The sequence below is a fragment of the Pristiophorus japonicus genome, chromosome 20 (assembly GCF_044704955.1).
Source record: "Pristiophorus japonicus isolate sPriJap1 chromosome 20, sPriJap1.hap1, whole genome shotgun sequence".
Lineage (NCBI taxonomy): Eukaryota > Metazoa > Chordata > Chondrichthyes > Pristiophoridae > Pristiophorus > Pristiophorus japonicus.
This window is the reverse complement of record NC_091996.1, coordinates 18,485,518-18,513,469: the sequence shown is the minus strand read 5'-3', so window position 1 is coordinate 18,513,469 and position 27,952 is coordinate 18,485,518. Positions and strand designations below refer to the sequence as shown.

At 45.6% G+C, this 27,952-nt stretch overlaps 1 long non-coding RNA gene across 1 annotated transcript in view; it reads left to right on the top strand.

The window, feature by feature from the left end:
* The window catches only part of LOC139233197 (uncharacterized), a 39,260-nt gene extending 12,215 nt beyond the window's left edge, over positions 1-27,045 (top strand). The window contains exons 2-4 of the long non-coding RNA XR_011588157.1: positions 17,902-17,979; positions 25,507-25,661; positions 26,189-27,045. This is a non-coding gene — a long non-coding RNA (uncharacterized lncRNA). The remainder of the gene's footprint in view (positions 1-17,901; positions 17,980-25,506; positions 25,662-26,188) is intronic.
* The last annotated feature ends 907 nt before the right edge of the window (positions 27,046-27,952 follow it).

The window sequence follows — 27,952 nt, the reverse complement described above, 5'->3', positions numbered from 1 at the left end:
AGCCATTGTTTTTGGTCCCCACCATAAACTCCGTTCCCTAGCCACTGACTCCATCCCTCGCCCCAACTTCTGTCTGAGGCTGAACCAGACTGTCCGCAACCTTGGTGTCATGTTTGACCCTGAAATGAGCTTCCAACCCCATATCTGCAGCATAACTAAGACCGCCTATTTCCATCACTGTAACATTGGCCACCTCTGCCCCTGCTTCAGCTCATTAGTTGCTGAAACCCTCGTCCATACCTTTGTTACCTCTACACTTGATTATTCCAATGCACTCCTGGCTGGCCTCCGACATTCTACCCTCCATAAACTAGAGATGATCCAAAACTCGGTTGCCCGTGTCCTAACTTGCACCAAGTCCCGCTCACCCATCACCCCTTGTGCTTGCTGACCAACATTGGCTTCCGGTTAAGCAATTTCAAAAATTCTCGATTTCAAAATTCTCAATTTCAAAATTCCCATCCTTATTTTCAAATCCCTACATGGCTTCGCCCCTCCCTATCTCTGCAATTTCCTCGAGTCCCACAACCCCTCCGAGATGCCTGCGCTCCTCTAATTCTGCCCTCTTGAGCATCATTGATTATAATCGCTCAACCATCGGTGGCCGTGCCTTCTGTTGCCTGGGCCCCAAGCTCTGGAACTCCCTGCCTGAACCTCTCCGCCTCGCTACCTCTCTTTCCTCCTTCAAGACGCTCCTCAAAACCTACCTCTTTGACCAAGCTTTTGGTCACCTGCCCTAATTTCTACTTATGCGGCTCGGCATCAATTTTTTTATCTGATAATACTCCTGTGAAGCGCCTTGGGACATTTTACTATGTTAAAGGCACTATATAAGTACAGGTTGTTGTTGCTGATTTAGCTTTGCGTTTAGAAGGGTGCTCACACTGCCAGTTCTCAGTACATGGGTCTCTTGCACCTGGCAACGAGCCCCAATTTACATCTGGCTTTGCTAAGACTAGCCACCAGGAATACCCTGGGCTGGAATTTGGTCAGCATTTCCCCCGTGTTTTTCGGTGGTACTGGTATTTTTTGGTGGTAAACCACCCGGTGCGAGTTTGATCAAAGTGTTCCGCCGGCGGTCCCGAAATATCACTGGGGAGCAGACCGCCGGCGTGCAACACTGAAAGAACCGCTTCTGCCCGATTTCGGTGATAAGTGTGACCCGCAGTTGAGGAGGAAAAAAACAGCCGCTGCAGCCCCTTCGATCGGCGGTTGATAAGAAACCCTGCAAAGAAAAGGTAAGTTAAAGCTTATTTTAAATTTCTTTTGCTGCGATTCAGTGGAAAAGGGTCCTGTGAATGTGTTCTGATTTTTTTTATTTTTTTATTTTTTTTTTAAGCATATTTTTTGTGTTTTTCCCCCCTCCCTAGGCCCAACTCACAGCCTCCGACTAAATTTGACTAAAATATGACTGAACTTGACCAGGATCGCCGAGGATTTTCTGCCGAGAATCCACTTGGAACACCGATTTTTCCTGCCGGGCAGATTATTTTTTCATTTTTTTGATTAATTTTCCGCCAACCTTAATTAAATAATCATTGCAGTTTTTTGGGCTGGTAATCCGGTGGTGGCGGTTTTTGACCAAATTCCAGCCCCCTATTTTTTACAAGCATTCCTCCAAGGCCAAAGTAAAAGCTACTTTAAAATCATCTCAAAGTGCTCAACGTGCATTGAATGGCGTTGAAATGACAGTGGCAGTTGTAAGTAGGAGAATCTGAGGAAAATCCAGCTTCTTATCTTCTTTTATGTTTTTCCCCCGAGGTACAAGTTCTTTTATTTAAAGAAATGTTAATCTCTTCAAAGTCTGCTTTCCCCTTCACATAACCAAATTTATCCCACAATTTACGATGACTGAATAAGTCACATTCTGTTTTTCTTTCATGGGATTAAGGGATATTTTTTGTTATATATTAATGACCTGGGCTTGGGTATTGTTATGTATGTACATTCTGTTTTTAGCCACCAGATGGCGTCATTGTTGGAGGCCCCTGAGCAGCACGCACACGATGCTGCTCAGGTATAAAAGGCCAGCCATTTTGAGAGTCAGGCACTTTGGGCCTAAATAAAGCAGAGCCAAGGTTGTACCTTGCTTAGTTAAACAGTACTCAGTTTGAACCTTTATTGCATACATAACAGGGACATAGGGCATAAGGTCAAGTTTGAAGATAACACAAAACTCGGAAATGCGGTAAACTCTGAGGAGGATAGTAGCAGATTTCAGGAGGACAGAGACAGACTGGTGAAATGGGCAAACACATGGCAGACGCAGTGTAATGCAGAGAAGTGTGACATGATGCATTTTGGTCGGAAGAATGAGGAGAGGCAATATAAATTACAGTAAATAATACAATTTTAAAGGCGATGCAGGAATAGAAAGACATGAGGCTGTAAGTACTTTGAAGATGACAGGACAAGTTAAGAAGGCTATTAAAAAAACATAAGGGATCCTTGGCTTTATAATTAGAATCATGAGAACAAATGCAAGGGAGTTATGTTAAACCTATATAAACACTGGTTAGGCCTCGGATGGAGTATTTTGGCTAACTTTGGGAATGATGCCAAGGCCTTAGAGAAGGTGCAGAGGAGATTTACTAGAACGCTACCAGGGATGCGGGAATTCAGTTACATGGAGAGACTAGAGAGGCTGGGATTGTTCTTACAGTAGAGAAGGTTACGGGGAGATTGTTCGAAACAAATAGAAACTGTTTCTAGCAGCAGGAGGGTCGGTAACCAGAGGACGTCAATTCAAGGTTAGTGGCTGAAGCACCAGAGGCGAGAGGAGGAGAACCTTTCTTACGCAGCGAGTTGTGATCTGGAATGCACTGCTTGCAAGCCTGGTGGAAGCAGATTCAATAATAACTGTCAAAAGGGTATTGATTTAGGTACGTGAAGGGGGAAAATTTGCAGAGTTATGGGAAAAGGGCAGGGAGACATGAGAACAATTGGACAGCTTTTAAAGAGCCGGCACAGACACGATGGGCCAAATGGCCCCCTTCTGTGCTGTATCATTGCACGATTCTATGATCTTCAACACTGTTTGAGGGATTGTATTCTGCAATCCCATCCATTTTTCTCTCCATGAAAACTGCAAATCAGTGGCATGCCTATCCTCGTTTTGGAGAGTGGATACACTTGCTTTGGAGGCAGTTCAGAGAAGGTTCACTCCGTTGATTCCGGAGATGAGGGGGTTGACTTATGAGGAAAGGTAAGGTTGAGGAGGTTGGGCCTGTACTCATTGGAATTCAGAAGAATGAGAGGCGATCTTATTGAAACGTATAAGATTATGAGGGGGCTCGACAAGGTGGATGCAGAGAGGATGTTTCCACTGATGGGGGAGACTAGAACTAGGGGGCATAACCTTAGAATAAGGGGCCGCCCATTTAAAACTGAGATGAGGAGGAATTTCTTCTCTCAGAGGGTTGTAAATCTGTGGAATTCGCTGCCTCAGAGAGCTGTGGAAGCTGGGTCATTGAATAAATTTAAGACAGAGATAGACAGTTTCTTAAATGATAAAGGGTTATGGGGAGTGGACAGGGAAGTGGACCTGAGTCCATGATCGGATCAGCCATGATGTATTAAATGGCGGAGCAGGCTCGAGAGGCCGTATGGCCTACTCCTGCTCCTATTTCTTATGTTCTTATGTAACATCTCCTGAGATACCATCAAAGAACCACCTGTCCACCGGCGCCACTTATAAGTAATGCAGATCACTCCCTCCCTGGTCGTTTTTCCTGCTTGTAAGAATGACTATCTCCTTGCATCTTTCCTTTGGTGCCATGTCCTGCTTGTGTGAGCACATTTCCACAACGCTGTTTTATCATCAACCCAGAAGGCAGGATCTTGGTTGACTTTCTCACCTGAAAATTGATGTCATGTCGGGAGGAGCGGAAACAGAAGACACCAGTGGTGATCAAACACACTGAGTCTAGAGACAAGAACACTGCCAGCTGTGACAGCAGGCAAAGGGGGCGAGCTTTGCTCCTACACTGTCGCTTTCAGAAGGAGGGGGGTAAAAAAAGGACACAAATCGAGGTTATTTTCGATACACATCTTAAATGCTTGGCTTGCTGTATTTATGGATGCAGCTCTGGATGTGCTGCTGTCTTTCTCTCAGGGTTAATAATGTAAATCACATCGATCTGGCCTCCTTGTCAGCTCCTTACTGATTTCCCATTGTCTCACAAATATTGCACCTGTTAATCCATGGAGGCCCTTTCTGGAGCCAGAAAAGCAGAGGTCATTTCTAACAATATGTTAATCAGCGGCTAATCGATTGCTGCTTAATCAGCTGATCGATACGACCTGCTGGCATGCATGGCACCGAGCCCAGGCCCCACCAGGGAGAGACATGCTGAGAAATGCTCAGCAAATTGATACCGAGCACGCGGCCCACATCCATCTCGCCCTGACATATTTACTGTATAAATGAATAGTTAAATATCGGGCGCTGAGTTGAAGCAAAGTCTCACAAGGGTGATTTACTTCGCCTTGCTTCACAGGCAGTGTGCTCAGAATGACTAAAAATGCATGTTCTGTGCGAAGAAACCGGTTTCAGGCACATCTCCGTGACAGGATGAAACTGAATCCTGATAGACCATCTTGCCGTTTGATTTTCTGCCTGCTTTAGGATTTCTGCAAACTGCTGTTAGTAAAATGACCCTTTTCGCAATACACGTGTGACTCCTGCTGAAACTAGTTACGTTAGAGGTCCCACACCCCAGTGGAGAAATCATTCCTGTGACTGTTTTTCAGTACGCCGATTAAAGCCTTCTCCCATTATTTACTCCCGCCGCCTGCACTTGGCACTTGCCAATATTTTTCCTGTTAACAATTGTAGGTGAATTGCCATCGCTAAATCCAGTTCCTTTCTAAAACCCGCACCCTGTGACACCTGGGGTATAAATCTTAACCCTACCTGCCCGGTGGGTAGGCAATAAAAATGCCCAGGTTACTTAACAGAGAGAACGAAAGAAAGACTTGCATTTATATAGCGCCTTTCACGACCACCAGATGTTTCAAAGTGCTTTACAACCAATGAAGTACTTTTGGAGTGTAGTCACTGTGTTGTAATGTGGGAAATGCGGCAGCCAACTTGCGCACAGCAAGCTCCCACAAACAGCAATGTGATAATGACCAGATAATCTGTTTTTATTATGTTGATTGAGGGATAAATATTGTCCAGGACACCGGGGATAACTCCCCTGATGAGATCTTTTACATCCACCTGAGAAAGCAGACGGGGCCTCGGTTTAAGATCTCATCCAGAAAGCCACCCAGGTCTCGCTTTTAATGAAGGTTTCTGGACAGCTTACAAAGCTGCCAGCCCAAAGCCTAATCAATGTTCCTGTTAATTATTTTTGGGTGCGCAGTCCCTTTAACGGGCTGCACAGCCCATTCAAATTATTGCCTGTTTATTTCCATTGAAAAGCCGGCGAGCAGTCTGTGCGGGACCTCCAGACCGCTGCTCGGCCGCGCAGCTTAAAGGGAACATTGGTCCTAATTCACATATGCTCATGGGGGGGAAACGATGGGCGATGACATCACCAGCCCTGACAGTGATTTTAATGCTGCAGCAACCTTCTGGGCTGTCACATTCGCCAGGGTGTTCTGCACATCATGAGAAACCTCCGGCAGTGTGTTGTGGACTTGAGTAAGTGGATCGCCCTCCCCCCACCCCGCCTACTTGCGCATCATCTCAACCATGTGTGTGGAAATCATCTCCACTGTCTGCACATGCGATCACTTGGCCCGAATCATTGTTCTTTTAAAGACAGTGCCCGCCCCCTGAGATCTGGGTCCCCAGGCTCTTCAGCTGAGAGGGGCCATTTCACCCTCTCCGTGAAGGAACGGCACTTCCCTCCTGTTCCACTCCCAGGCCCTCATTCTAACGTGCTTTGTGACTCATCTGGTGACAGGCTGTTGAACTAATTCCTCCCGAGTGAGTGTCCCTGTGCTGATGCTTGTGCGTGTAAGGTGCCAGGACGGAGTAGGTGAGGGCACGGCAAATACCCACATCGGAGTGGCCGGCCTCTTTCTCCAAGCTACCCGCTATGGTGTGAAAGAGAGAAGAGCTGTGCACACAGAGACATTTGTCCTTGAAGATGAATGCAAGATCATTCCAATATTTTGAGACAGCAAATCATGCTGAGCCTATATACGAGGAATCTTGTTGGGTCCTTACCAATCTTGTCTTGCCAGTATTTCCTTCAACCTTGCCCTCTCCCACAGGCTCCCCTGTACATTTGCCTGTTAAGTAGTGTGCCTTCTCTTCTTGCTGGTTCAGGCTTATCAGTGAGGGTGGTTCCCCCCCTCTCCCCCCCCCCCCCCCCCCCTACCGATTGTCCTTCTGTGGTTCTGCTCATATGCCTTTTTTCCCCCTTTGGATGGAGAGATGGAGACCCAACAAGGGCTGGATTTTCTGGTCCTTTGCGTTCCTTGTTTTGTCTCAGAGCGGTGTGAAAGAAACATAGAAACATAGAAAATAGGTGCAGGTGTAGGCCATTCGGCCCTTCGAGCCTGCACCACCATTCAATAAGATCATGGCTGATCATTCACCTCAGTACCCCTTTCCTGCTTTCTCTCCATACCCCTTGATCCCTTTAGCCATAAGGGCCATATCTAACTTCCTCTTGAATATATCCAATGAGCTGGCATCAACAACTCTCTGTGGTAGAGAATTCCACAGGTTAACAATTGTCTGAGTGAAGAAGTTTCTCCTCCTTTCTGTCCTAAATGGCATATCCCTTATCCTTAGACGGTGTCCCCTGGTTCTGGACTTCCCCAACATCGGGAACATTCTTTCTGCATCTAACCTGTCCAGTCCCGTCAGAATTTTATATGTTTCTATGAGATATCCTCTCATCCTTCTAAACTCCAGTGAATACAAGCACAGTTGAGCCAGTCTCTCCACATATGTCAGTCCTGCCATTCCGGGAATCAGTCTGGTGAACCTTCGCTGCACTCCCGCAATAGCAAGAATGTCCTTCCTCAGATTAGGGGACCAAAACTGAACACAATATTCCAGGTGATGCCTCAACAAGGCCCTGTACAACTGCAGTAAGACCTCCCTGCTCCTATAGTCAAATCCCCTAGCTATGAAGGCCAACATATCATTTACCTTCTTCACCGCCTGCTGTACCTGCATGCCAACTTTCAATGACTGATGTACCATGACACCCAGGTCTCGTTGCACCTCCCCTTTTCCTAATCTGTCGCCATTCAGATACTATTCTGCCTTCGTGTTTTTGCTGCCAAAGTGGATAACCTCACATTTATCCACATTATACAGCATCTGCCATGCATTTGCCCACTCACCTAACCTGTCCAAGTCACCCTGCAGCCTCTGAGCATCCTCCTCACAGCTCACACCGCCACCCAGCTTAGTGTCATCTGCAAACTTGGAGATATTACACTCAATTCCTTCATCTAAATCATTGATGTATATTGTAAATAGCTGGGGTCCCAGCATTGAGCCCTGCGGCATTCCACTAGTCACTGCCTGCCATTCCGAAAAGGACCCGTTTATCCCGACTCTCTGCTTCCTATAAAAGGCACAGCAGGGAGTCCAGGGCCCAGCGTCGAGGAGGTGTGTGGAGAGGCGTAATTGTGCAGCTACAGGGAGAAAGCAAAAAAGAAATAGGAAGGCAATGTCACAGCCAAGGGGGTAAGTGATTGGCTGGTGATTGGTGAGTAGTTTTTCTTTTTTCTCTTCTATAACAGCGAGTAAACTTTAGCATTGTTATTGCCAATTTAAGTGTATCTAAGGGTTAAGGCATGGCAGGAGAGCTTGGTCACGTGATATGCTCCTCCTGTGCCATGTGGGAACTCAGGGACACTTACGGTGTCCCTGACGACTACGTGTGCGGGAAGTGTATCCATCTTCAGCTCCTGACGGTCCGCGTTGTGGAATTGGAGCTGAGGGTGGATTTACTCTGGAGCATCCACGATGCTGAGAATGACGTGAGTAGCACGTGTAGCGAGTTGGTCTTACCGCAGGTGAAGGGTCCACAGCCAGATAGGGAATGGAAGACCAGCAGAAAGAGCAGTGCAAGGAAGGTAGTGCAGGGGTCCCCTGCGGTCATCCCCCTGCAAAACAGATACACCGCTTTGAGTATTGTTGAGGGGGATGACTCATCAGGGGAGGGCAGCAGCAGCAGTCAAGTTCATGGCACCGTGGCTGGCTCTGCTGCACAGGAGGGCAGGAAAAAGAGTGGGAGAGCGATAGTGATAGGGGATTCAATTGTAAGGGGAATAGATAGGCGATTCTGCGGCCGCAACCGAGACTCCAGGATGGTATGTTGCCTCCCTGGTGCAAGGGTCAAGAATGTCTCGGAGCGGGTGCAGGACATTCTGAAAATGGAGGGTGAACAGCCAGTTGTCGTGGTGCACATTGGTACCAATGATATAGGTTAAAAAAAGGATGAGGTCCTACGAGACGAATTTAAGGAGCTAGGAGCTAAATTAAAACGTAGGACCTCAAAAATAGTAATCTCGGGATTGCTACCAGTGCCACGTGCTAGTCAGACTAGGAATCGCAGGATAGCTCAGATGAATACGTGGCTTGAGCAGTGGTGCAGCAGGGAAGGATTCAAATTCCTGGGGCATTGGAACCGGTTCTGGGGGAGGTGGGACCAGTACAAACCGGACGGTCTGCACCTGGGCAGGACTGGAACCAATGTCCTAGGGGGAGTGTTTGCTAGTGCTGTTGGGAGGAGTTAAACTAATATGGCAGGGGGATGGGAACCAATGCAGGGAGACAGAGGGAAACAAAATGGAGACAAAAGCAAAAGACAGAAAGGAGATGAGTAAAAGTGGAGGGCAGAGAAACTCAAGGCATAAAACAAAAAGGGCCACTGTACAGCAAAATTCTAAAGGGTCAAAGTGTAATAAAAAGGCAAGCATGAAAGCTCGGTGCCTCAATGCAAGGAGTATTCGGAACCCAGGAGAGGGCTCTGAGCTAGTTAGAGTGGGTGAGAGCGCAGATGAACAGGACCCCAAGAAAGAATGCAAAAGGCAGGAGGCAACAGAGCAGAGTAGCACTGGGGTAAGTGTAAACCACAAGGTGATAGGAAGGGACAATATGTATGAATATAAAGGAGCTGCAGGAGGGGTCAAAACTAAAAATCATGGTTTAAAAACTAGTATTAAAACACTCTACCTAAACGCACGCAGCATTCGAAATAAAGTAAATGAGTTGACGGCACAAATCATTACAAATGGGTATGATTTGGTGGCCATTACAGAAACGTGGTTGCAGGGTGGCCAAGACTGGGAATTAAACATACAGGGGTATCTGACAATTCGGAAAGATAGACAAGAAGGGAAAGGAGGTGGGGTAGCTCTGTTAATAAAGGATGATATCAGGGCAGTTGTGAGAGACAATATTGGCTCTAATGAACAAAATGTTGAATCATTGTGGCTGGAGATTAGAGATAGTAAGGGGAAAAAGTCACTGATGGGCGTAGTTTATAGGCCCCCAAATAATAACTTCATGGTGGGGTGGGCAATAATCAAGGGAATAATGGAGGCATGTGAAAAAGGAACGGCAGTAATCATGGGGGATTTTAACCTCCATATCGATTGGTCAAATCAAATCGCAAGGGGTAGCCTGGAGGAGGAATTCATAGAATGCATACGGGATTGTTTCTTAGAAAATTATGTTACAGAACCTACAAGGGAGCAAGCTATCTTAGATCTGGTCCTGTGTAATGAGACAGGAATAATAAACGATTTCCTAGTAAAAGATCCTCTTGGAATGAGTGATCACAGTATGGTTGAATTTGTAATACAGATTGAGGGTGAGGAAGTAGTGTCTCAAGTGAGCATACTATGCTTAAACAAAGGGGACTACAGTGGGATGAGGGCAGAGTTGGCTAAAGTAGACTGGAAACACAGATTAAACGGTGGCACAATTGAGGAACAGTGGAGGACTTTTAAGGAGCTCGTTCATAGTGCGCAACAAAAATATATTCCAGTGAAAAAGAAGGGTGGTAAGAGAAGGGATAACCAGCCATGGATAACCAAGGAAATAAAGAAGAGTATCAAATTAAAAATCAATGTGTATAAGGTGGCCAAGGTTAGTGGGAAACTAGCAGATTGGGAAAATTTTAAACGACAGCAAAGAATGACTAAGAAAGCAATAAAGGAAGGAAAGATAGATTTAGGAAAGTAAACTTGTGCAAAACATAAAAACAGATAGTAAAAGCTTTTACCGATATATAAAACGGAAAAGAGTGACTAAAGTAAATGTTGGTCCCTTAGAAGATGAGAAGGGGGATTTAATAATGGGAAATGTGGGAATGACTGAAACCTTAAACAATTATTTTGCTTCGGTCTTCACAGTGGAAGTCACAAAAACCATGCCAAAAATTGCTGGTCACGGGAATGTGGGAAGGGAGGACCTTGAGACAATCACTATCACTAGTGGGGTAGTGCTGGACAGGCTAATGGGACTCAAGGTAGACAAGTCCTCTGGTGCTGATGAAATGCATCCCAGGGTATTAAAAGAGATGGCGGAAGTTATAGCAGATGCATTCGTTATAATCTACCAAAATTCTCTGGACTCTGGGGAGGTACCAGCGGATTGGAAAGCAGCTAATGTAACACCTCTGTTTAAAAAAGGGGGCAGACAAAAGGCAGGTAACTATAGGCCGGTTAGTTTAACATCTGTAGCGGGGAAAATGCTTGAAGCTGTCATTAAGGAAGAAATAGCGGGACATCTAGATAGGAATAGTACAATCAAGCAGACGCAACATGGATTCATGAAGGGGAAATCATGTTTAACTAATTTACTGGAATTCTTTGAGGATATAATGAGTATGGTGGATAGAGGTGTACCGATGGATGTGGTATATTTAGATTTCCAAAAGGCATTCGATAAGGTGCCACACAAAAGGTTGCTGCAGAAGATAAAGGTACGCGGAGTCAGAGTAAATGTATTAGCATGGATAGAGAATTGGCTGGCTAACAGAAAGCAGAGAGTCGGGATAAATGGGTCCTTTTTCGGGTTGGAAATCGGTGGTTAGTGGTATGCCACAGGGATCAGTGCTGGGACCACAACTGTTTACAATATACATAGATGACCTAGAAGAAGGGACAGAGTGTAGTGTAACAAAATTTGCAGATGACACAAAGATTAGTGGGAAAGCGGGATGTGTAGAGGACACAGAGGCTGCAAAGAGATTTAGATAGGTTAAGCGAATGGGCTAAGGTTTGGCAGATGGAATACAATGTCGGAAAATGTGAGGTCATCCACCTTGGAAAAAAAAACAGTAAAAGGGAATATTATTTGAATGGGGAGAAATTACAACATGCTGTGGTGCAGAGGGACCTGGGGGTCCTTGTGCATGAATCCCAAAAAGTTAGTTTGCAGGTGCAGCAGGTAATCAGGAAGGCGAATGGAATGTTGGCCTTCATTGCGAGAGGGATGGAGTACAAAAGCAGGGAGGTCCTGCTGCAACTGTATAGGGTATTGATGAGGCCGCACCTGGAGTACTGCGTGCAGTTTTGGTCACCTTACTTAAGGAAGGATATACTAGCTTTGGAGAGGGTACAGAGACGATTCACTAGGCTGATTCCGGAGATGAGGGGGTTACCTTATGATGATAGATTGAGTAGACTGGGTCTTTACTCGTTGGAGTTCAGAAGGATGAGGGGTGATCTTATAGAAATATTTAAAATTATTGAAAGGGATAGACAAGATAGAGGCAGAGAGGTTGTGTCCACTGGTCGGGGAGACAAGAACTAGGGGGCACAGCCTCAAAATACGGGGGAGCCAATTTAAAACCGAGTTGAGAAGGAATTTCTTCTCCCAGAGGGTTGTGAATCTGTGGAATTCTCTGACCAAGGAAGCAATTGAGGCTAGCTCATTGAATGTATTCGAATCACAGATCGATAAATTTTTAACCAATAAGGGAATTAAGGGTTACGGGGAGCGGGCGGGTAAGTGGAGCTGAGTCCATGGCCAGATCAGCCATGATCTTGTTGAATGGCGGAGCAGGCTCAAGGGGCTAGATGGCCTACTCCTATTCCTAATTCTTATGTTCTTATGTTCTGTCTGCCAACCAGTTCTCTATCCACGTCAGTACATTACCCCCAATACCATGTGTTTTAATTTTGCACACCACTCTCTTGTGTGGGACCTTGTCAGAAGCCTTTTGAAAGTCCAAATACACCACATCCATTGGTTCTCCCTTGTCCATTCTACTAGTTAAATTCTCAAAAAATTCCAGAAGATTTTTCAAGCATGATTTCCCTTTCATAAATCCATGATGACTTGGACCGATCCTGTCACTGCTTTCCAAATGCACTGTTATTTCATCTTTAATAATCGATTCCAACATTTTCCCCACTACTGATGTCAGGCTAACCGGTCTATAATTCCCTGTTTTCTCTCTCCCTCCTTTTTTAAAAAGTGGTGTTACATTAGCAACCCTCCAGTCCATAGGAACTGATCCAGAGTCGATAGACTGTTGGAAAATGACCACCAATGCATCCACTATTTCTAGGGCCACTTCCTTAAGTACTCTGGGATGCAGACTCTCAGACCCCGGGAATTTTATCAGCCTTCAATCCCATCAATTTTCCTAACACAATTTCCCGTCTAATAAGGATCTCCTTCAGTTCCTCCTTCTCTCGAGACCCTCGGTCCCCTAGTATTTTCGGAAGGTTATTTGTGTCTTCCTTCTTGAAGACAGAACCAAAGTATTTGTTCAACTGATCTGTCATTTCTTTGTTCCCCATTATAAATTCACCTGAATCTGACTGCAAGAGACCTACGTTTGTCTTCACTAATCTTGTTCTCTTCACATATCTATAGCAGCTTTTGCAATCAGTTTTTATGTTCCCAGCAAGCTTCCTCTCATACTCTATTTTCCCCCTCCTAATTACACACTTTGTCTTCCTCTGCTGAATTCTAAATTTCTCCCAGTCCTCAGGTTTGCTGCTTTTTCTGGCCAATTTATATGTCTCTTTCTTGGATTTAACACTATCCTTAATTTCCCCTGTTAGCCACGGTTGAGCCACCTTCCCCGTTTTATTTTTACTCCAGACAGGGATGTACAGTTGTTGAAGTTCATCCATGTGATCTTTAAATGTTTGCCTTTGCTTATCCACCGTCAACCCTTTAAGTATCATTCGCCAGTCTATCGTAGCCAATTCACGTCTCATACCATCGAAGTTACCTTTCCTTAAGTTCAGGACCCTAGTCTCTGAATTAACTGTGTCACTCTCCATCTTAATAAAGAATTCTACCATATTATGGTCACTCTTCCCCAAGGGGCCTCGCACAACAAGATTGCTATTTAGTCCCTTCTCATTACACATCACCCAGTCTAGGATGGCCAGCTCTCTCGTTGGTTCCTCGACATATTGGTCTAGAAAACCATCCCTAATACGCTCCAGGAAATGCTCCTCCACCGTCAAGCAGCGTTCAGGTCTCCCATGCCGCATCGTGATCCTCCGGTCCGGTTTTGCGACGTCGCTGAGCTGCACCGTCGGGAAGAGCTGCTCCAGGTTTGCAACGCCTCTGATTGCTACACCGGCAATACTTTGGACTTTTGCCCGATCCGTCCACCCAGAAGTCCGCCTGCAATGACCGCCTGGGAAATCAACACGGTCCAGCATAGCGGCAGAGGGAGGTCAAGTTAGTGTGACTGTTCTTTTAATTTTTTTAGCGATTTGTCTTGTGGCGTGGGCAATGGTTTGGGAATGTTTTTTTTTAAGGTTTCCCCCCCCTCCCCATCCACGCCTCTCTGGAACGCACAGGGCCTGGCACTTTAGTTCGCAAGTTTCCCATCCTAGCACCACGAAAAGTGTACAATGCCTCCCTTAGTGCTGCGCCCCCTGACGCAGGGCCCAATGCTGAAATATCCTTACCAAAGCGCAATCTATTCCCGGCCAGTAACTTTCCCTGATTACTTGCTGTGCCTGCATACTAACTTTATGTGTTACATGCACAAGGACCCCCAGGTCTCTCTGTACTGCAACACTTTGCAATCTTTCTTCATTTAAATTGTAATTTGCTTTTCATTTTTGTCATATATCCTACATGGTTACTGTGTGCACTATCACAAGGTGTGCCACCAGAGGGCACAGCAGTGGGAGACTTGCAGGTTACCTGTATAGGTGTGCCTGGCCTAGTATAAAAGGCAGGCCACCAGGTGTGATCCTCACTCTGGAGTTATCTGGAGTCTTGTGTCGGGCTTGCGAACAATGTGGCCTGCCCAACAGAGCTGGTCAAGTGTTGTCAGTGCTTCGATATTGGGGATGTTGGCCTGATCAAGAACACTGATGTTGGTGCATCTGTCCTCTCAGGATTTGCAGGATCTTGCGGAGACATCGTTGGTGGTATTTCTCCAGCGATTTGAGGTTTCTACTGTATATGGTCCATGTCTCTGAGCCATACAGGAGGGCGGGTATCATTTTCTATCTATCTATTCATTTCTATCTGTCGGGTGACCACTTCTTTCAATGTTCCAGGCACTGTGGCTCCTTCCACATTGTGCCTCCAACTGTCTCTCAAGCTCAGTAATTTTGAGCTTGATCACGTCCACCAGAAGAAACATCTTGCCTGGTGGTTGTCCTCGACATTCGTGGTTTCTAGAACCACTCGCACATGCAAATAAGGGTGCACAGAGTCCTCTGGCCAAAGGGATATGAATTGGCAGGGAACTATTCATAATAATTTAAAAGAGAGATGAATAAACAAGGTAGTGAAAGGAATTTTGACTTCATCAATGTTTAGGTACCCTTTAGCCAAGATCATTTTCAAAAATTTGCTTTTCTGTTGTTACTATGAATTCAAAATTTGCAGTTTACAACTTTTTAAGAATCAATACAAATGTTAGCAGATGTAGAATACTGAACTCGTTTGGAAAAAAGAATTGCCGTTTTAGAGAAAGAAGACAAGAAAAAAAAGACTTGCATTTGTCTTGCGCCTTTCATGATCACCGGACATCTCAAAGTGCTTTACAGTCAATGAAGTACTTTTGAAGTGTAGTCACTGTTGTAATGTAGGAAACACAGCAGCCAATTTGCGCATGACCAGATAATCTGTTTTTTGTTATGTTGATTGAAGGATAAATATTGGCCAGGACACCGGGGATAACTCCCCTGCTCTTCTTCGAAATAGTGGCCATGGGATCTTTTACGTCTACCTGAGAAAGGGCAGAAGGGGCCTCGGTTTAACGTCTCAACTGAAAGACAGCACCTCCAACAGTGCAGCACGCCCTCAGTTTTAAATAGTGCTGTTTGAAGTAAGGTGTAACTGACGTTACATGGGATATACGGCACAGAAACAGGCCATTCGGCCCAACCAGTCCATGCCGGCGTTTATGCTCCACTCGAGCCTCCTCCCTTCTTTCCTCATCGAACTCTATCAGAATAACCATCAATTCCATTCTCCCTCAGGTGCTTGTCAAGCCTCCCCTTAAATGCATCTATACTATTTGCCACAAATACTCCCTGTGGCAGCGAGTTCCACATTCTCTCCACTCTCTGGGTAAAGAAGTTTCTTCTGAATTCCCTATTGGATTTCTTGGTGACTATCTTATATTGATGGCCTCTAGTTATGCTCTTCCCCACAAGTGGAAACATTCTCTCTGTATCCACTCTATCAAAACCTTTCATAATTTTAAAGACCTCTATTAGGTCACCCCTCAACCTTCTTTTTTTCCAAGTGAAAAGAGACCCAGCCTGTACATCCTTTCCTGATATGTATACCCTCGCATTTCTGGTATCATCCATGTAAATCTTCTCTGCACCCTCTCCAGTTCCTCTAGAACCTTTCTATAATATGGCGACCAGAACTGTACGCAGTACTCCAAGTGTGGTCTAACCAAGGTTCGATACAGGTTTAGCATAACTTCCCTACTTTTCAATTCTGTTCTGTTTTGGAGCTAAAAGGCAAGTGGTTTCAGCACAGAATTCACTACCAGCCACTGGTAATATTGTTCTGCAGTTGGCCAATGTGAGGTGGGCTCAAGTGTGGTGAGTTGTACTTGGCAAGTTTTTCTCTTCCTGGGGTGTTTTTCTATGCCTGTTTCCTGCAACATACCACATAATGGGCAAAACTGGGAAACTCACTCAGGCAACTGGAATTGAGAGGCAGAATTGCAGCAGAATTTGTGGCCCGAATTTGATGAAGGTCTCGCCCGCCCAAGTGCCGCCCAAGGGACCGCCGCTGGCCACCGAGGTCCCTGACAGTTCTTTGGGCGTGGTTTTCATCAACAAGGTCCCTCGAAGGTCGGCGGACGGCAAATGGAAGACGTACACCGCCAATCTGGGCGGCAGCGGGCGGGAGCTCTCATTCTCGGCGGCAGAGGCGCTTGCCGCCCAAGTGCCGCCGAGGATGGAGTCGGGCCCACGGAACGTCGAAGATCTGAAAATCAAAAGCATCAAAAAAAAAAATCTGACGACCTTCAGGGGACCCCGTACAGGTAAGTCCCTGTAAAGAAATACATTTTAAAAATGTCATTAACTTGTTTTCCCCATCTTCACACTTCCCGTTAAGAACAGAGCAGCCTCCGTGCAGCAGTCCACCACCATCCTGCCGCTGAATCCCGTCGACTCCCGCCGACTCCCGCCCGCATGAATATGGCATCTCGGCGAGCGGGAGTCTACTTGCGCGCATCGGCCGTCGGCGGGCGTTTCCCGGCAGCTCTCCCCTCCTGCCCGCTCCAGGGCACATTGAAAGTGGCACTGGGCAGTTCGAGCAGAGGAATGTCGGCCGCAGTGGGCGGTAAGTTCATCAATGTCGGCCCCTTAGTCTCTAAGAAAGACGAATTATCCGCTTGCAGCGCTGATCATCTTTTCCATTGCCAAAGCACTCGGAGTGCCTAAGAACAGGTACAGTGATAATATGGCAAGCACTCTGCTACCATCTCCCTTGCCCGAAGATATGGTACTCATTTTATCCTCAGAATGTTCAAGAGTTAAGTGAACTCTGTTAGGATTCAAACTCAAGACCTTCTAGCCCTGAATTTGGCACTCAACAACAACAACAAGGGAAAAGTAGGGAAGTTATGCTAAACCTGTATCGAACCGTGGTTACACCACATTTGGAGTACTGCGTACAGTTATCGTCGCCATATTATAAAAATGATATCGAGGCAATGGAGAGGGTGCAGAGAAGATTTACAAGGATCATACCAGAAAAACGAGGGTGTACATGTCAGGAAAGGATGAACAGGCTGGGTCTCTCTTTGAAAAAATAAGGCGACCTAATAAAGGTCTTTAAAATTATGAAAGGTTTTGATAGAGAGATAGAGAGAGAATGTTTCCACGTGTGGGGAAGAGCATAACTAGTGGCCATCAATATAAGATAGTCACCAAGAAATCCAGTAGGGAATTCAGAAGAACCTTCTTTACCCGGTGAGCTATGAGAATGTGGAACTCACTACCACAGGGAGTGGTTGAAGCAAATAGTATTGATGCGTTTAAGGGGAGGCTAGACAAGCATCTGAGGGAGAAGGGAATAGAGGGTTATGCTGATAGATTTAGATGAGGAAAGATGGGAGGAGGCTCGAGTGGAGCTTAAACACCGGCATGGACTGGTTGGGCCGAATGGCCTGTTTTTGTGCTGCGTATGTAATCCTATGTAACAACTTGTATTTATATAGCGCCTTTAATGTAGTAAGCCGTCCCAAGGCGCTCCATAAGAATACTGAATAATTAAGGGCAAAGAGTTTGCTTGAGTCGAGAAAGGGTCTGATTAATACGTATATGTGATTTAATTCATGATAAATGAGTACATTATACATTTTCTCTTTTGTTAATGTTCAGTGATGTGAGTTATTGTTACTGAGCATGTGTAAGTTCTTTTGCAATTTATGATTTTAGAAAATGTTTTGTTTTAGAATTATATTTATATATCCCATGTATGACATTCTAATATTTCTACAGAACTGTATTTCTGACGGGAGCACGTTGTTGAATCTACCGAGTATTATTGTGAGCTATGCCATACCCCGGAGATCAAAGGTGACCTCATCCGCTAATAATAGTCATAGAACAAGAATCTTGTAATGTGTCTGTAACTCAGCTGTCTAGTAAGATGTCTGTTAGCTTCTAAAAACTGAAAAACTGAATAGCATTTAGCAGGTTATGTAAGTAAGTGAATATAGCACCTTAGCATCTACCCAGTCCAAGCATTGGAATCAAATTAGAAGGATGAATACCTGATAAAAAAATAATGATGACTGAAGAATAGGTTTCACATCAATGCCTTTTTAAAGAAAGTGAAATAAATGCAAAGAATTTTCACTATCTTTAGTGTGCAACTGTTTTCTTCTGAATACAGTATTTTTAACAATTTGGTTGAGCTGTGAGTGCTAATCACTATCTTGGGGAGTTACCGAGCTCGGCAGTGTGAGTGAATCCAGTGAACAAACCGATTCAAATGATTAAGATCAATAAGGCCCTGAAGGAAAAGAAGATGCATTTATATAGTACCTTTCACAACCACCAGACATCTCAAAGCACTTTACAGCCAATGAAGTACTTTTGGAGTGTAGTCACTGTTGTAATGTGGGAAACAACTTGCGCACAGCAAGCTCCCACAAACAGCAATGTGACAATGACCAGATAATCTGCTTTTAGTGATATTGATTGAGGGATAAATATTGGCCAGGACACCAAGGAGACCTCCGCTGCTCTTCTTTGAAGTAGTCCCACAGGATCTTTTACGTCCACCTGAGAAGGCGGACTGGGTTTCAGTTTAACATCTCATCCAAAAGAAGGCACCTCTGACTGTGTAGTACTCCTTCAGCACTGCACTAGAGTGTTAGCCACGATTTATAAGCTCAAGTTCCTGGAGTAAGTCTTGAACCCACAACCTTCTGACTCAGAGGCGAGTGTGCTACCCACTGAGCCACAGCTGACACGTTACTAGCCGTGTCTACTGAAGGGATTGTATCTGCTCAGAGTAGCTGCAAGATGTTGATGCTGCAGTGAACTAAAGATACATCGCGCGCTTTTCTTTGACCAGCTTAGCTGTATTGCGTATGTTATTCATTGTCCAATCTTCTTCAGTCATGTGCTCCCTGCTCACACCCTCTCTTGACACTGCGAAATAATCACCTGTACTTTACCTGTTACAATATTTAGATAGAATTAATTAATCATGAGGCTTGGATTGATTATCTATTATACATTTTGGTAGGAAGAACAAGGAAAGGCAATATAAACTAAAGGGTACAATTCTAAAGGGGGTGCATGAACAGAGAGACCTGGGGGTATATGTGCACAAATTGTTGACGGTGGCAGGGCAGGTTGCGAAAGCAGTTAAAAAAACATACAGGACCCTGGGCTTCATAAATAGAGACATAGAGTACAAAAGCAAGGAAGTTATGATGAACCTTTATAAAACACTGGTTCAGTCTCAACTGTAGTATTTTGTCCACTTCCGCACTTGAGAAGGGATGTGGAGAGGGTGCACAAAAGGTTTAGTGAAGACAAACGTAGCTCCCTTGCAGTCGGATTCGGGTGAATTTATTACGGGGAACAAAGAAATGGCAGACCAATTGAACAAGTGCTTTGGTTCTGTCTTCATAAAGGAAGACACAAATAACCTTCCGGATGTACTAGGGGTCCAAAGGTCTAGTGAGAAGCAGGAACTGAAGGATATCCTTATTAGGCGGGAAATTGTGTTAGGGAAATTGACAGGATTGAAGGCCGATAAATCCCCAGGGCCTGATAGTCTACATCCCAGAGTACTTAAGGAAGTGACCCTAGAAATAGTGAATGCATTGGTGATAATTTTCCAACAGTCTATCGACTCTGGATCAGTTCCTATGGACTGGAGGGTTGCTAATGTAACACCACTTTTTAAAAAAGGAGGGAGAGAGAAAACGGGTAATTATAGACTGGTTAGCCTGACATCAATCATGGGGAAAATGTTGGAATCAATCATTAAGGATGAAATCGTAGCACATTTGGAAAGCAGTGATAGGATTGGTCAAAGTCAGCATGGATTTATGAAAGGGAAGTCATGCTTGATAAATCTTCCAGAATTTTTTGAGGATGTAACTAGTAGAGTGGACAAGGGAGAACCAGTGGATTCGGTGTATTTGGACTTTCAAAAGGCTTTTGACAAGGTCCCACACAAGAGATTGGTGTGCAAAATCAAAGCACGTGGTATTGGGGGCAATGTACTGACGCGGATAGAGAACTGGTTGGCAGAGAGTCGGGATTAATGAGTCCTTTTCAGAATGGCAGGCAGTGCCTAGTGGAGTGCCGCAGGGCTCAGTGCTGGGACCCCAGCTATTTACAATATATATTAATGATTTGGATGATGGAATTGAGTGTAATATCTCCAAGTTTGCAGATGACACTAAATGGGTGGCGGTGTGAGCTGTGAGGAGGACGCTAAGAGGCTGCAGGGTGATTTGGACAGGTTAGGCGAGTGGACAAATGCATGGCAGATGCAATATAATGTGGATAAATGTGAGGTTATCCACTTTGGGGGCAAAAACACGAAGGCAGAATATTATCTGAATGGCGGCAGATTAGGAAAAGAGTAGGTGCAGCGAGACCTGAGTGTCATGATTCATCAGTCATTGAAGGTTGGCATGCAGATACAGCAGGCGGTGAAGAAGGCAAATGGTATGTTGGCCTTCATAGCAAGGGGATTTGAGTATAGGAGCAAGGAGGTCTTACTGCAGTTGTACAGGGCCTTGTTGAGGCCCCACCTGGAATATTGTGTTCAGTTTTGGTCTCCTAATCTGAGGAAGGACATTCTTGCTATTGAGGGAGTGCAGCGAAGGTTCACCAGACTGATTCCCGGAATGGCAGGACTGACATATGAGGAGAGACTGGCTCAACTGGGCCTGTATTCACTGGAGTTTAGAAGGATGAGAGGGGATCTCATAGAAACATATAAAATTCTGACGGAACTGGACAGGTTAGATGCAGGAAGAATGTTCCCGATGTTGGGGAAGTCCAGAACCAGGGGACATAGACTTAGGATAAGGGGTAAGCCATTTAGGACTGAGATGAGGAGGAACTTCTTCACTCAGAGAGTTGTTAACCTGTGGAATTCCCTGCCGCAGAGAGTTGTTGACGCCAGTTCATTGGATATATTCAAGAAGGAGTTAAATGTGGCCCTTGTGGCTAAAGAGATCAAGGGGTATGGAGAGTAAGCAGGAACGGGGTACTGAGGGAATGATCAGCCATGATCTTATTGAATGGCGGTGCAGGCTCGAAGGGCCGGATGACCTACTCTTGCACTTATTTTCTGTTTCTATGTTTACGAGAATGGTTCCAGGGATGGGGGACTTCAGTTACGTGGATAGACTGGAGAAGCTGGGGTTGTTCTCCTTAGAGCAGAGAAGGTTGAGAGGAGATTTGATAGAGGTGTTCAAAATCATGAGGGGTCTTGACAGAGTAGATAGAGAGAAACTGTTTCCATTGGTGTAAGGGTTGGGAGCCAGAGGACACAGATTTAAGGTGATTGGCAAAAGAACCAAAGGTGACATGAGGGAAAACCTTTTTTCGCAGCGAGTGGTTAGGATCTGTAATGCACTGCCTGAAAGGGTGGTGGAGGCAGACTTAATTGTGGCTTTCAAAAGGGAATTGGATAAGTACCCAAAGGGAAAAAAATTGCAAGGCTACGGGGAAAGGACGGGGGAGTGGGACTAGCTGAGGTGCTCTTGCAGAGAGACTGCATGGGCTCGACGGGCCGAAGGGCCTCCTTCCGTGCTGTAACCATTCTGTGATTCTATATAACTATAGATGTACAAGATGGTAACGGGTGGAATGGGAGAGATGGGCGCATGTTGGAAATAAGGGGTGATAGTATTAAATGCGATGGATGGAATGGGAGGTAGGCTACATTCAATGGTTATTATGATTCCAGTTTTGCTTTCAGGTATTGAATGCTACCCCTCTATGGTTGTTCCAGTTTAAGCTGGTTCTGATTTGGCACACAGATGATTCCCAGGAGGTAAATACTTGAGCCATTGCCATGTCTGCCAATTTCATTATTGACAGGCCATTGGAAAATATGTGGCCAAGAGTGAGATTTGCCCACTGTTTTCCCCAAGGGAAATGTTCAATCTCCTTGAGCAATGACTCTGGGAGGAATTCCCCACAGATCTAGTGTTGGAGCAGCCTTACGTTTTCTGACATGTTTTATTCAGCGTGATGCCATATTTCATTGCAGCAGTGCGCAGTGCCAGAGAGAAGTGGTATTGCTCCATATTGCTGAATTACCAATCTCCGTGCTGCTGTGGAGAGTTGTCCAGCAGAAGTCGGTCGCTGCTGTACAGGGCAAGTTGAAGGAAAGGTCGTTAGCAAATCCTCGCGGTTAGCTCAGAGCCTCACTGCTAGAGGTCTGGTGCCAAGCCAACTCATCATCCTTTAGCAACACACTTGATACATGGCCTGGAGAGAGAAATCTAAAAAAAGCCAGAACTTGCAAAATGGAAATGCACAACTTAACATTGTGTCAATAGAGTTTCAATAACTATCTGGAGCTCATCAGAAGGTGAGGACTTCATAATTGTAATGTCATTGCTTCATGGGTTCTTTGCTTAACACATTGCTATGAAAAACTAGTTGGTTTATTAGCAAAGGTTTAACAATCACACTGCACATTACCGGTTCATTCACCAGGCTCACAACCACCTGCCTCATCGTAGACCCCCCCCGAACCCAACTGGCTGGGGTTTTATTGAGTCTTGTGAACATCACGTGACTGGCTAAACCACTCTCAACGCAACAGCTCTACCAGCCTGTGAGCATCCTCACAGGAGCACACATTACAACGATGAAATGATTAGCCCATAGAATTGCTGCATTTGAAAAAAAGTGGGATGCAGACAAGATTTAAGAGATTTTACCAGAATTACAATTCAATTAATAAGAAGCAAGAGACAAGTTCAAACAGAATGCCATATCTGCCGGAGTTTGATATCCCATTGAGACCATCTCAAAGCACTCTGCTGAAGTTGTTCATCAACAACAACAACAACAACAACATGTATTTCTATAGTGCTTTTAACGTAGTATCACAGGAGAGTTATCAAACAACATTTGACATCAAGCCACAGAAGGAGATATTATGGCAGATGACCAAAAGCTTGGTCAAAGAGGTAGGTTTTCAGGAGCGTCTTAAAGGAGGAAAGAGAGGCAGAGAGGTTTAGGGAGGGAATTCCAGAGCTTAGGGCCTCGGCAATGGTGGAACGATTAAAATAGCCAGAAATGTGAGTAGCGTAGATATCTCGGAGAGTTGAAGGGTCGGAGGAGGTTAAAGAAATAGGGAGGGGCAAGGTCATGGAGGGATTTGAAAACAAAGCTAAGAATTTTGAAATCGAGGCATTGCTTAACCAGGAGCCAATATAGGTCAGCGAACACGGGGGTGATGGGTGAATGGGACTTGATACGAGTTAGGACACGGGTGGCAGAGTTTTGGATCACCTCAAATTTACAGAGAGTGGCATAGTCAAGTCTAGAAGTAACAAAGGCATTGATGAAGGTTTCAGCAGCATTTGAGTTGAGGCAGGGGCGGAGACGGGCAATGTTACAGAGGTGGAAATAGGTGGTCTTAGTGATGGCATGGACATGTGGTCGGAAGTTCATCTCGGGGTTAAATACGACACGAGGTTGTGAACAGTCGGGTTCAGCCTCAGACAGTTGCCAGGGAGAGGGACGGAGTCGGTGTCTAGCGAACGGAGTTTGTGACGGGGCCCAAAGACAATGGCTTCAGTCTTCCCAATATTTAGTTGGAGAATATGTTTTCAGCCCCTTATATAAATTCTGCTCAATTGCTACTGATTCCGTCCCCGCCTTCTCAGCTGCTTACACAGGATGAACCAGAACATGCAAAACCTTAGCATCCTGTCTGACGCTGAGCTGCGCTTCAAACCTCAAATGCTATCTATCACCAGGACTACCTATCTTAACCTTTGCAATGTTGCCCATCTCCAGAACTACCACAGCCTCTCCCCTATCCACCGCTGGAACCCTAACCTTTGTCACCTCCAGTCCAGATTACTCCAATAGCAAAATACAATGCGGTCTCTACATTGGGGAGACCAAACGCAGATTGGGTGACCACTTTGCAGAACACCTCTGTTCAGTCCGTAAGGGTGACCCCGAGCTTCTGGTCGCTGGTCACTTTAATTCCCCGCTCCACTCCCAGTCTGGTCTCTCTGTCCTCGGCCTCCTCCACTATTCCAATGAAGCTCAACATAAGCTCGAGGAACAGCACCTCATCTTTCGATTAAGCATTTTACAGCCTTCTGGACGCAAAATCAAGTTCAACAATTTCAGACCATAACTTCTGCCCCTACTTTTTCAGGCAGCAGCTGTTTCTGATTCTGCCATCCCCATTTGCAATATTTAATCACTCCTGTCTTCCAGGCTCTCACAGACTGTCCCTTTTGTTCTACCTCCCCTCTCCCCACCTCTGCACCTGCTTAAAACCTGTTACATCTCTAACTTTTCCAGCTCTGACAAAGCGTCTCAGACCCGAAACATTAATTCTGTTTCTCTCAACCACAGATATTGCCTGGCCTGCTGAGGGGTAGACTTTCCACTGGGTGGCCAAGGCCCCAAAAAATGGGCCTTGTTCCAGCGATGTGGGACGCCTCAGCCTTGCTGATCGCTGGTACAAGGCCCATTTTTTTTTTTGTTGCAATTTTCCACTCAGCCTTAGGCCGGCGATGTGGAATGGGTGATCTCATTTTCGGCGAAGTCGCGTTCGCCCACCGAAAGAGGATGTCAGCCAGCCTAGCAACAGCCTTGTGCGCGTGTGTGAGATTTCTTTTTCAGACGACTGGTTTTACCGCGTTTCGGGAGGTTAGGGGTCATCACACATGCTCAGAAGGTACAGGGTGGGATTAGAGAGAGAGGAGAGAAGTTGGAAGGTTTGAGTGGACATAATTTGGAGTGATTCTTATTGAAAACATAAAGTTAAGTCTAATTAAAAATGAGTATGGAGACTGAAAATGAAAGGAAAAGGGCCAAACCCTTTAGTGATGAGGCAAACGAGGCCCAGGTCAATGAGGTGAAGGCAAACCACCATCCTGAGACTACCGTAAAATCTGGGCGCAGATTGCAGCCGTGGTGTCTTCTGCATCCTTTGAGGCGCGGAGGGGCGACCAGTGCAGGAAACGCTGGAATAGCTTGGTGGCTGCAGGAAGAGAACGTTGCATTTTATATTTTAGATTTTACTGATTATATTTTATATTTTACTGATGCATGCAAATTTTTATTAGAGCAATGAATCTCCTGCATTGAGTCCAATTCTTGAATGTATTTGTTAAACCATGTTAACAGTAAGTTGCATTTTCTATTTCAAATTGTACATGTAATATGTTACTGATGCATGCACGCATGTACATTCTTAATATTACAATGAATCTACTTCAGTGAATTTAAGTTTGTCATTCGTAAATGTGTTACGTGAACCAGCAGCATGTAACATTTTAAACTGTTGTGACCTCAAGATACTACCTAGTTCATTAGCTCATGCCATGCCATGCCATACTCTTTTCTCATTTGCAGAAGAAGATATCAATCAACCACACCGAGCAATGGCAGACGGATGTGGGGGGGGGGCATGGCTCAGCTCCAACCGTTAACCGCAATTGATGCGCTGGTTGGCCGTGAAAGCTGTTCGGTCACCACCCGTGGTCTCGCCGAACCCAGCCATGCATCTCGTGAGTAACTTGTAATTTGCCGAACTATATTAAAAACAGTATTAAAAACTTAAGTATGTAACTGATCTAATGTCCTGTAATTATAATGCAAAATGCAATATACTTATTGTCATGTATCTTACATTATTATATATAACTGTATCCTAACATACTATACATGACTGTAATAAGATATGACCTGTAACCACCAGCATACCTTACCACCAGGGGTGCACTTGCAAGAGACAGGTATATAAGGACAGGTCTCAGGCAAGTGCAGCATTCCAGAGCTGTGAAATAAAGGTGCAGGTCCAGAGTGACCTTGACTTCACTACATGCCTCGTGTGAATCTGTACTGAGGGGACAGGACTTTACACTTGTAATGTGCTTATGATTTATTAATGATGTAATGTCATTTCATGCATGCATATGAAGCAGGGCTTGCAGCAGCTACAGCTTTCTGGGGTAATGAAAAGTATTGAATTGTAACGTCTCTTGGTAATGTACATCATTATGTTCTAATAAATGTAATCATTTCTGTCTTTTAGGTAAATCTGATACACTGGTACAAGTGCAGTTGGCACCAGCACCGTCAACATCTCCAATGGTGGAGCAGGAGGAACCTGAGGAAATTGAGGAGCTGGAGGAACTATTTCCTCACTAAGAGGATGAGGAGGAACAGCAGGAGGATGAGGAGGAGCTGGAGCTCCTGCAAGAAGTGCCTGTTGATGTGTGGGGTGGGGGTGGGGGGGCGGGTGAACCTCCATTGAGAGCGATGAGGCACCGGGACCAAGCGGTGTGCAGCTGGCGATGCCAAGGCGTGACATATTGCACACGCCGACCCCACGGAGGTCGGGTCAGCGAGGTGAGCAATCGCCTACCTCGGAAGGGCAGACGGCGTGCTGGATCTCCATGTGCAGGGAGATGGTCGCGATCGGTCGCGAGCTGATCCAAGGGTTCTACCAGTTCTCCACAAGCTTCTCCAATTGGTCTGTCATGCAAACTGAGTGAGCACGACAGACCTTGGAGGGGAGCAGAGAGCAGACCGCCGCAATCAATGCCCTTCAGTGTGCGTTGCTGGCTGGACACGGCGCTGCACCCCAAGGTGTTGTGTGGGGTCCAAGTGCAACCCCAAGCACGCAAGCGAGTACGGAGGATACAGTTCCTCCTGACTCAAGGCGAACATCGTCATGCTTCATCTTCCACTCCGACACCACCACCGTGGCAGGAAGTCTTGTCGGTTTCCGTTGCACACCAGCTTCGTCCCGGTCTGCGTAGACCAAAACTAGCGGGAGGTACTAAAACACAGGGTGGGAAAGGACCTGGAGGGAGACGTGGCCGCAGGTAGGGAGGGGGTTGTTTTCTAATTGTTTTCTATATCAATGTTACATTTTTTAAAGTTCAATTGTTCATTGCTGTTTGGGGGTGGGGAGGGGGTGATGGGGGAGGGTGTGAGTGTGTGGGTGCGGGGGGGGGGGTGGGAATGGGGGGGGCCGGAGGGGTAGAGGGCATTGAAAGAAAAATTTGTTCTGTTAAATAAATTTTTTTATTGAGTTTAACAATTGTTGTGCATTCTCTTATAGTTACGTTAGGCATAACATTTAACAATTGTTCTGCATTTGTTTTGCATTCCATTATTATAACAAAAATTTAATTAAGTTAAGCATTAATGCAAATGCCAGGCCTGTGCAGGCAAAGCAAGAACGTAACACAACGCAAATGCAACTTTTGGTGAACCTTAACTGTAAATGTAAATGTGACTATCCCCAGTGTAAGTTCAGGAAAAGCATTCATAAATGAGCGGCTGACACAACAGCTTAGCAGCCGCATGACTGCCACTAGCTACTGGTCTTCGGGAGGGGGTGGTGGCAAGGGTGGGACCATGGCTAGATCGGCAGGCTGATTGGCCTGCCCTAGGTCCTCACCAGCCTCCTCTTCTGCCTCTTCCTGCTCTTCAGCCTCGCCGGCTGACTCTTCTGTCTCCCCTCTTTCTGGAGGTGGACCTACAGCCCAATCTGGCATTAGTTGTCCTCTCCTTATAGCTAGGTCATACAGCATGCAACACACCACAATAAACTCAGCGACCTGTAGGCTGCCACCTGAATGGTCCAGGCATCTGAAGCACTGCTTTAGGACTCCAATTGTCTTTTCGACGATGTTGCATGTCGCTATGTGGCTTTCATTGTAATGTTTCTCTGCTTCAGTGACAGGATTACTCAGTGGGGTCATCAGCCAACTGGCAAGGCCATATCCCTTATCCCCCAGCATCCAACCGTGACCTTCTGGCTGATTGACAAACAGGTCAGGGATAG